This window comes from Mytilus californianus, unplaced genomic scaffold (genome assembly GCF_021869535.1).
Source record: "Mytilus californianus isolate M0D057914Y unplaced genomic scaffold, xbMytCali1.0.p SCAF_6, whole genome shotgun sequence".
In the NCBI taxonomy this organism is placed as follows: domain Eukaryota; kingdom Metazoa; phylum Mollusca; class Bivalvia; order Mytilida; family Mytilidae; genus Mytilus; species Mytilus californianus.
This window is the reverse complement of record NW_026262712.1, coordinates 69,918,473-69,927,147: the sequence shown is the minus strand read 5'-3', so window position 1 is coordinate 69,927,147 and position 8,675 is coordinate 69,918,473. Positions and strand designations below refer to the sequence as shown.

Sequence of the window (8,675 nt, the reverse complement as noted above, 5' to 3'; positions counted from 1 at the left end):
GTTTCTATAATTTTGATATTATTTGTATCAATAGTAGTACACTACACTGTAAAAATCTTTTTGAGATAGAGCAGGTGCGATTTTTTTAATTTGAATTTATTGTCTAAAAGAAATGCACTACGAAATAACTGTGTTCTCGGGCCTAAGAGATGAATTCCATAAATGTAGATTCTGTACTTTGGCAACTTTCCTGAATGGTTTGCTGGTTTCAATTTGTCAAACTCAATAAAAGTAAAGGATTTACATCTTTGTTTGACAGAAATTCTGTTAAAATGTCACATTTTGGCATTATACGGCTAAAATAAGCATTTTAAAGCAGTTTCCATTTTATGCCTAAGAGCCATGCTGACTTTCTATCTGACAGCTTTTTATGTTCCTGATATTTGTGTTTCTATGCTTAAATCAAATTTAATAAATCATTTGTGAACTCTGAATCTAGAGAAAAGTAGATTATCACAGAAAAAATGTGCAGAATATTTGTATTTATGTCCCTGGTTAAACGGCCTGTTTGATGTATGTGAAATGTGAAGAGCTTTGTAAATAAAATCTGTAGTCCATCACAAATATTTCACTAAATCTGTAAAAAAACAACTTTACAATGATCAGTACACCTTAATCGTTTCATATGCTACCATAATTTTCTTCTTTAGGATAGTACGTGGTTCAAATATATGCCAATTGAGACTATAAAACTACATGCAAGTTTTCCATTGAAAAGTGAAAAACTGGTCATCAGACCATACTGTCTGCAAAAAAAGTTGAATTCAAGAGTCCTTTTGCAATTAGACTTTTTGTATCATGACATCTTAGCATAGAAATGAGCAAAAAGTAACAAATTTCCATTTCTTATAGCCTCTGTGTGCATTTTTATATGTAAATATGGGCTACGGCCTAAATCGACTCTAAATAATTTTCAGTCTTACATGGCCTAAGACCATTTTATACTCATGTGGTATTCTTTTTGTAACTTTTCTTTACATTTAAAGTACATTTAATATATATGAAATAATAATGTATGGTTAAAAACTTCAAAAACTTCAAATTGGTTGAAAAAAATGCATGTTTATGTAAGGCTTCCCTTAATTCGAAAATCTCTATTTTCAGGCACAGGCTCATATAAATTTGACTTTTGAATAACTGTAATAAATTTGATAAATCAAATGAGTGTTCCGTTGCTTTTAATACTTATTATATTATATTCAAGAGTATTTAAAAAGCAAATTTTTGCAATATTTAAATTTTTTAGGCCAAAATCTTGACAGTTGAAAATATTTGATTTAAACGTCAAAAATAAACATCCAAATTTCAATATTAAAATGGCCCTAGTTTCTATAATATATATCCTATGGCCATGAAACTTGGCCAACTATCTTCTACTTTCCTAAGCTTAGGTCATGCAAAGTTTTATTAAAATTGGTCAAGTCTTTCTATCCTATTAGGTCCAAGGACACAGTTATCGTCCTTTGGTTTTCGTTGTCTACGAATATAGTCCCTAGTGTGAACAGTGTATAACTTGCATTTTTTTTTTGATACACTTTCCGAATTTATTTCTTGATATTTTATGCATGAAATATTAAGTAAGGGGATGAATTACATGTTAAAAAAATTTGGGTGCTGAATCTTTATGTTAAGTAGTGATTTGGTCCAGTTAAAAAAGGTCAAAAATTAGAATGTCTGAAGCTGTCGAACTGAATTTTAGCCCCCCTTAACACAGAATTGTCAATATTTTGAGTTAGAGCTGGTAGAAGTTTCTATAATTTTGATATTATTTGTATCAATAGTAGTACACTACACTGTAAAAATCTTTTTGAGATAGAGCAGGTGCGATTTTTTTAATTTGAATTTATTGTCTAAAAGAAATGCACTACGAAATAACTGTGTTCTCGGGCCTCCTGTTTGTGAGTGAACATAAAGTCCATCCTGTTTGTGAGTTAACATAGTCTTTTCAGTTTGTGGGTGAACATATTATTCCATTATATTAATGTTCTATTTCTTTAACTGAGTTAAATTCTGTTTCATTTGGTCTCTTGTGGAGAGTTGTCTCATTGGTAATCCTACCACATCTTCTTTTTATATTTACTGGAGGTTTTTTTTTTTACATGTGCTGTGTGGATGCAGTAGAATGTTTCCCCGAGCCTGTGATGTATGCCCTTATATTTTTACAGTTACGGTTTTTTGCTTGTGAGAGAGCTGTCTACATATATTAATGTTCTATTTATTTTACTGTATTAATTTCTGTGTCATTTGGTCTCTTGTGGAGGGTTGTTTCATTGGCAATCATACCACATCTTCTTTTTATATAAAGTCCTTCCAGTTTGTGGGTGAAGGGCAAGTTTACACATCAATAAACACTTTTAAAATAACCTTTGCATGGTTGGTTTTCTTGTTGGATTATTTCACATTTTTCATGTCGGAGCCTTTTAGGACCAACTATATGGAATGGGTTTTTCTCATTGTTGAAGGTCTTGCAGTGGCCTATAATTACTTACATCCACTGCATTTGAACTCTGGTAGATTGTACTCTCATTGGCAATCATACCACATCTATTTGTTATATTTATTGCTATGATAAATACTTGAGGAGCTAAAGGAAATTTAAAACAATAGCTAAAACCATCTAAGGTAATATCTGATCAATATTGTAGGAAAAGTATTGGAAAATATAAATCACCAGAGTAGAATAATGCCAACAGGTGTCATTTATTTATTTTGGGCCCACAGTTAACATTATGAAAACATCTAGGGTCATCATTACATTGTTGCGTATTAGATATAGTTTGACAATGATTCCAGTCCACAATTTCGTCTCTCAATGATTGCAATTCGTTTGCATTACAAGGTTGACCTGTGGTTGTGGGACATTGACATGGTTCAATGGTATTTGCCAGTATGGATACTGCTGGGGGACATGTCACTGTTGATTGAGTAATCAAAGGCCGACTGACAATTTGACATTTTTTACATTTAGGACATGTTGGACATATGGAACTTCCTATTGTGAGTCCTGAACCTGAAATAAGAAAAATACAGTAGTCATAATATGCATTATTTTCACTTAACATATAGCTTAAGGGGATGACCATTTGATATCCAGAAAAGGGGGGAGGGGATTTTGGAAATGAATATTTTGCCTTGCTTTTTACTGGAAACAATTTTTTTGGGGTATATAACAGGTGATTGGCAACTAGGTGAAGTCTCGTGATATCACATGACCGTTGTGATTTCTTTGAAAATGTTAAATTACGAATTAACTACTTATTTTCTAAAAAAAAATTACAAAATACATAATAATAGCTACTATACGCTATCAAGAAATCTTCTTGTTATCAATCTTTTATAACATCATATTTGTACTATGACAGAAAAAAATTAAATGAAAGGAATATGGCAGCAGATGATTAAATAGTTATATATAACGAAATAGTCTTATGAATATGATATTTCAATAAGTTATATGGCCATAGAATGAGGGTGCCAATATCTTGTATAATATGTCTCTGCTATATTGTTAACACATAAACAGTCTCTTGCAAGGATTAAAACCTTATATAATTTGGTATATATCTATGTAGTTCTCTGCAGAGAAACAGTTATCACAAAAACACATCTATAGCAGGCAGAGAGCCCATGACCACTGGCTGTCAAAAGCCAGTGGTTGCAGTCACGTATTTATTGTCTGCAGCTGCTAGTGTATTTTTCTCTTCTTGACTGATATATAGCTTGATTAATTTATTTTGTTCGATGAGATGAGATTTACTTACCAAGACCATAAAGATACAGTAATGGTGATAAATCTTGCTGTTGGCAGTGTGTATAACTAAAATCCTCCGTTATAATTGTCGATAAATAGAACAATAACACATGACAGCAGCGAGTTCTCATCTGTAAAATACAAGTGCATCGTGTAACATGCGGTAAAATGACACAGTCTCCTTTGTATTTTAAATGCTTAGATTGTATTAAACAATCAATTAAAATTCCTCTGATTGAATAATGTATGGATGGATTGATGGAAAAAATGATTGATGGATGAGTCGATGGACGAATGTTAAACTTTCAATAATATTCAAGACTAGAACACATTGATGTGGTATCGATAAAATCTCCTCTGCCATCACTGCACATGCTATACTGACAAAGATTAGTTGAATTTCAAGTCACAAAATTATAGTCTTCTTGAAGACGCATCACCACCCTGACACAATATTTTAAATTAGCATACAGACGGATGTTTGAGATATCAAGCAGACATAATGACCTTGTCAGTTAAAAGATGCAAGAATCCAGTTCGCCCATAAAACATTTTAATTACGCCAGACATCAGCGAATAGTAAGAGACCTTTCTTTTCTAGAAAAGAAATGATATGAATCAAACGTATTACTCTCAGATGTCCTTTATACATTGTGTAAAATAAGTTACTCAAATTGATCATGAGAAGACTAGAATTTTATAAATCCATCTGCACAACAGTAGTGTCAAAATGATAGGTCTGCACCACTATTGCAATTTTAAGTGAAAAGTATGGGACCGAGAGGTAAAAAGAAATGCAAACGAAGAGTATCTCACTTCAATACTAATAAATGATAATGGCATTTATAAAAACAACTTTGGTGATTATGACGAGCTTGGTCTTCTTCGTGTGAATAGCAACCAGTTCTTTGTTGAATACGACTAGTTGACGGAAATTTTGCTTGGTCATGAGTTTAAGCGCCTGGTCTACCGTCGTTTCCAGTTGACATCAACACTCTTCGTGATCTTATTCAAAATCTTGCCAAACACAGATTTTTCATGATGTCTTTACTGAGTTTTGCCATAAACTGTGATTCATAACAGTACAGGAACACGTCAGCTATCAAAGGGATGTAATTGGTGTCCATTTGAATATCTATATCCTGTCGATAAACTTTATTGCCGAGACAATATAAATGTTGATAAGGAGAAAATTTAGAGCTTTATTCATCTCATCACACTTCCAGTAAGTATATCTAGCATTTTACCGTTTTCAATTCAGAGGAAGGCTTTATATGAGCTGCAGCAGATACATTTAAATAACATTTTTCAAACGACCATTTAATCAAAAAGATACACTTTTGTTCAATAAGATAATGTAAAAGTGTTGTGTTGAGAGTCGAAATACTATCAACCAAATTAAAAGGACCATCACAAGCACGTAATGTATCTGAAACATCAAAAATAAAAATGTACACCCCAAAATTGTTTATACCACTATTTTCATATGCTTTATCAAAGAAGTTAATGATGAGTTCTTAGGTAAGGAACTAGTTAAAAACACTTTATTTTTTGTGTAGTTTAGGTAACAAGTACATACTAGGGACCTTCAAATGTTCAGAGGAGGCCTTAAGCTGATAAGTGGTAATGATATGACTCTCTGTGGAGACATTTTTGGCTGCTTTGTCAGCCGGTACGAACACAAATCGCTTTGCGAGTACTTGAAGTTTTTTATTCTAGAAATGGGCGTATTATGTACCCTTTTATTCATTTCTAAATAATGTACCCCTCAAGCTATCTTCATTCGAAGTTCCATCACAGTTTTGATCATTTGGATCTTAATTACCCCTGATTTCAATATTTTCATCATTCTGCTTGGTGGTTGATTTCTCGGCCTTCAACATAAACCATTAAGTCCGGTTTCATGCCTACAAAACACCATTTTCAGTAGTGCCTCACAAGTATTAATTATTTCGATAATTTGTTGGTGTTTAAACGGTTGATATAACTCCTCAGCACCACAAAGATCTCACATACATCCAGATTAATTCCATAAAACTATTGACGGGTTATCGTCTTTTCCTTTTGCAGTTGTTCTAGTGTGTTTAATTGATGTCGCTTTACTTCGTCCAAGAGTCGACAGATTCTATTACTTTATGATTGCGTCACCCAACGGTATCCTGATCCTGCGTCAGTACGTCATCCATAAGAAAACGAGATGAATTTATTTGAAAATCGATCAAAGTCAAACTATTTATTCATTTTCGACACTTGAAATCTGTATAGATAAAGCCTTTGCAATTTAATAGTATTCAAGAGAGACGATCGTTTGCCTTTTTTCAATCTTTTTTGGGGGGTTTGAGTCCCGTACTTTTGCGTTGGAATTGCAATAGTTGAAAGAACCGGTTATGTGACACAACAAACGACAGAACTATTTTTAGTTGATGATAAACAAATGTTGTATCAAGTTCTCAATATATTTGTTTATTATTGACTGAATTTGTAAACTCATATGCACTGCAAAGGCGGCAGCAAACAAATAGACTGAGTTTAATTATTTTAAAGAATAAGGCCGTGTTTACACTGAGGCTTAAACAAGCTTGAAACAAGTTTCATTGAAACTTTGAACATTAATTATAAATAAATACCGCGTTATTTTTGGAAACACTTGTAGCTTATAATTATTAATTAACTTTTGAATATAGAATTAAATGAATGTCAAACAATTGAATAGTGTTTATTTCAAAGATGAAAACAACACAACTTGTGTACACAAAACATGTTTCACATTGGCAGTGTGAACGCGGCCTAAGATACACGGAGGTTTCCATTATAGTACATTTACTAAATTAATTGATATCCTGGTCTGGGCACTAACAAGTTACTGTGTAGCCATTTGAGTCACCAGGATTTTTTCATGCAGTAATGTTGTCCAGCTTTCGGGTTCTTTATGGTACAGACAATTACTTCAAATGATGCACTGATTGGAATGTGGGTTTGTGATCACCTTGTTCCTGACAGCTGATATGTGTTTTTAGATACTAGGCTAGATTTAATATCATGTGCATAGATAGAAAAATTGCCTAGCCGGGCACGTAACCCTGTCAACGCACCCGGTATTGCTCCTTCTTGTAGTTCATCCAATTTTTTTCAGTTTTTGTTTTTAACCGTAATTTGCATCTTCTTTAAGGATTTATGAAACATTTGTCAAATACTGTTGACTCTTTCTTGGGGGAGTATTTTAATGTTGCTACTGAAAAGATATTTATAATGTAATAAATTTGTGTTACAGAGTAATGACAAAGCTCAGAGATTATAATCTTAACTTATTTGATATGTAAAATAGTGCTTTGCATCAAAAAAAGATATTACACAGCTAGAAGATTTTTCATTTGGTAGAATAAGACAACTTGTAAGATAGAATATTGTCAATAATAGTGACTGTAAAAGGTTGTTTATATTGTATTTATATACTTATATGCAGTTATTTCCTTTCAGAACGATAAGTTATTCTTTTAAAGAAGTTCTTTTTAAGTTTCAATAACAAGTGCTTCAAGGTATAAAATAATGACCTGTTTCAGGTCATAGTTTATTCCGATTATAATGCAAACTACAGTTTGTTAAAACATCATTTGATAGTAATCGTGTGTTGTTGCCAATTGGGGGTTTTCTATACCATTTTATATCTTAGATATTCCTTAAAGGTTTAGGCAGAAATAATCATTTACACCATTTATAAGATTGTAATACTAGTACCAAAACACGTCTTTAACGCACATATGCGAGGTGAAATTATATAGTATTCTATCCTGATTCTCAATTTTTTAAAGAAAAACTTAATATATGCATTATCTTTAACATATTTTTTTAAATATTTATTAAAAGAAATTTTAAACCTCACATTAATAGATACACACATTAATTTCCAAATTTATATGGACATTTTTAAAGCAGATATAAACACAAATCTTCAGAAGCTTTTGTCCAACATAATATGCGTAACATACTAGAATTAATACAAAGAAGATATTCTTAGCCTCGAAAAATAAAAAGAGGAGTTTTCATTTCTGTAATCAGTACGCATAAATATTTTAAAGTGTCAAATGATACTGAAAAACAGTTCTGCCCTTTACCTTCTAGTTGTCAAATAATTGACTGCTTTATAGGAGTGATGAACATGGGACAATATAGAATCCAAAGATAATCTTAGTCTCGGTAGCATAAACGTCCTGTTGTACATATTTCTATTCGGTAATAACACATGATGTGATAGTATATTGCCAGCAATATTGATAACCTGTGGATATTGAAACACTCGTTTGGCGTACTAATTCATAAGCCTGGTTCCTTTATTTTTGAATACGAAAAAGAGCGGCAACTCTCAGTCGCCCTGATATTCTTTTAATCTAATCGCTCAAGCATTTTCCTTTTCAAATACAAAAATCCTGATCGTCTCTGTAATTAAAATTATGTCTGCATATGGTTAAAAATTGAAATAAAATGAGCCACAGATCACACTCTGCACTATTTGTCTGAATATGATAATAATTAAACTTACCTTTGGAACAGATGTACAAATTTAGAAATTTCTGCACTGTTAAAAGTATATCACCACCATGTTACCAAAGAAACAGTTATAAAGGTATACTTAGGTAAAACATATTAAAAATATATCTGATTTTATACAATTAAAGTTTGAAATTTCAAAATGTACTTTTCAAATTTTCCTATGGACAAAGCCAACAGAACTAAGAATTTTTCATTTTAAACTTAAATTTTAGAATTTGAGTTGAATGCAAGAACCCTTGCGGACCTACATGTCAATAAGGTGTTTATACCAATAGAAGGAACTATTCAATCATATATAACGGTATCTTGACAACTTAGGTTGTCGTACTGTAAAGGCTGAATTAAAAATGTCATCATGTAATGTATTAGTTATCAA

At 32.0% G+C, this 8,675-nt stretch overlaps 1 long non-coding RNA gene across 1 annotated transcript; it reads right to left on the bottom strand.

The window, feature by feature from the left end:
- Nucleotides 1-2,649: 2,649 nt before the first annotated feature.
- LOC127705919 (uncharacterized) lies at nucleotides 2,650-8,344 on the bottom strand. The gene is made up of 3 exons (XR_007984114.1): nucleotides 8,289-8,344; nucleotides 3,762-3,882; nucleotides 2,650-3,010 (listed from the first exon to the last, which is right to left on the bottom strand). It is a non-coding gene; the product is annotated as an uncharacterized LOC127705919 (long non-coding RNA).
- Nucleotides 8,345-8,675: the final 331 nt, after the last annotated feature.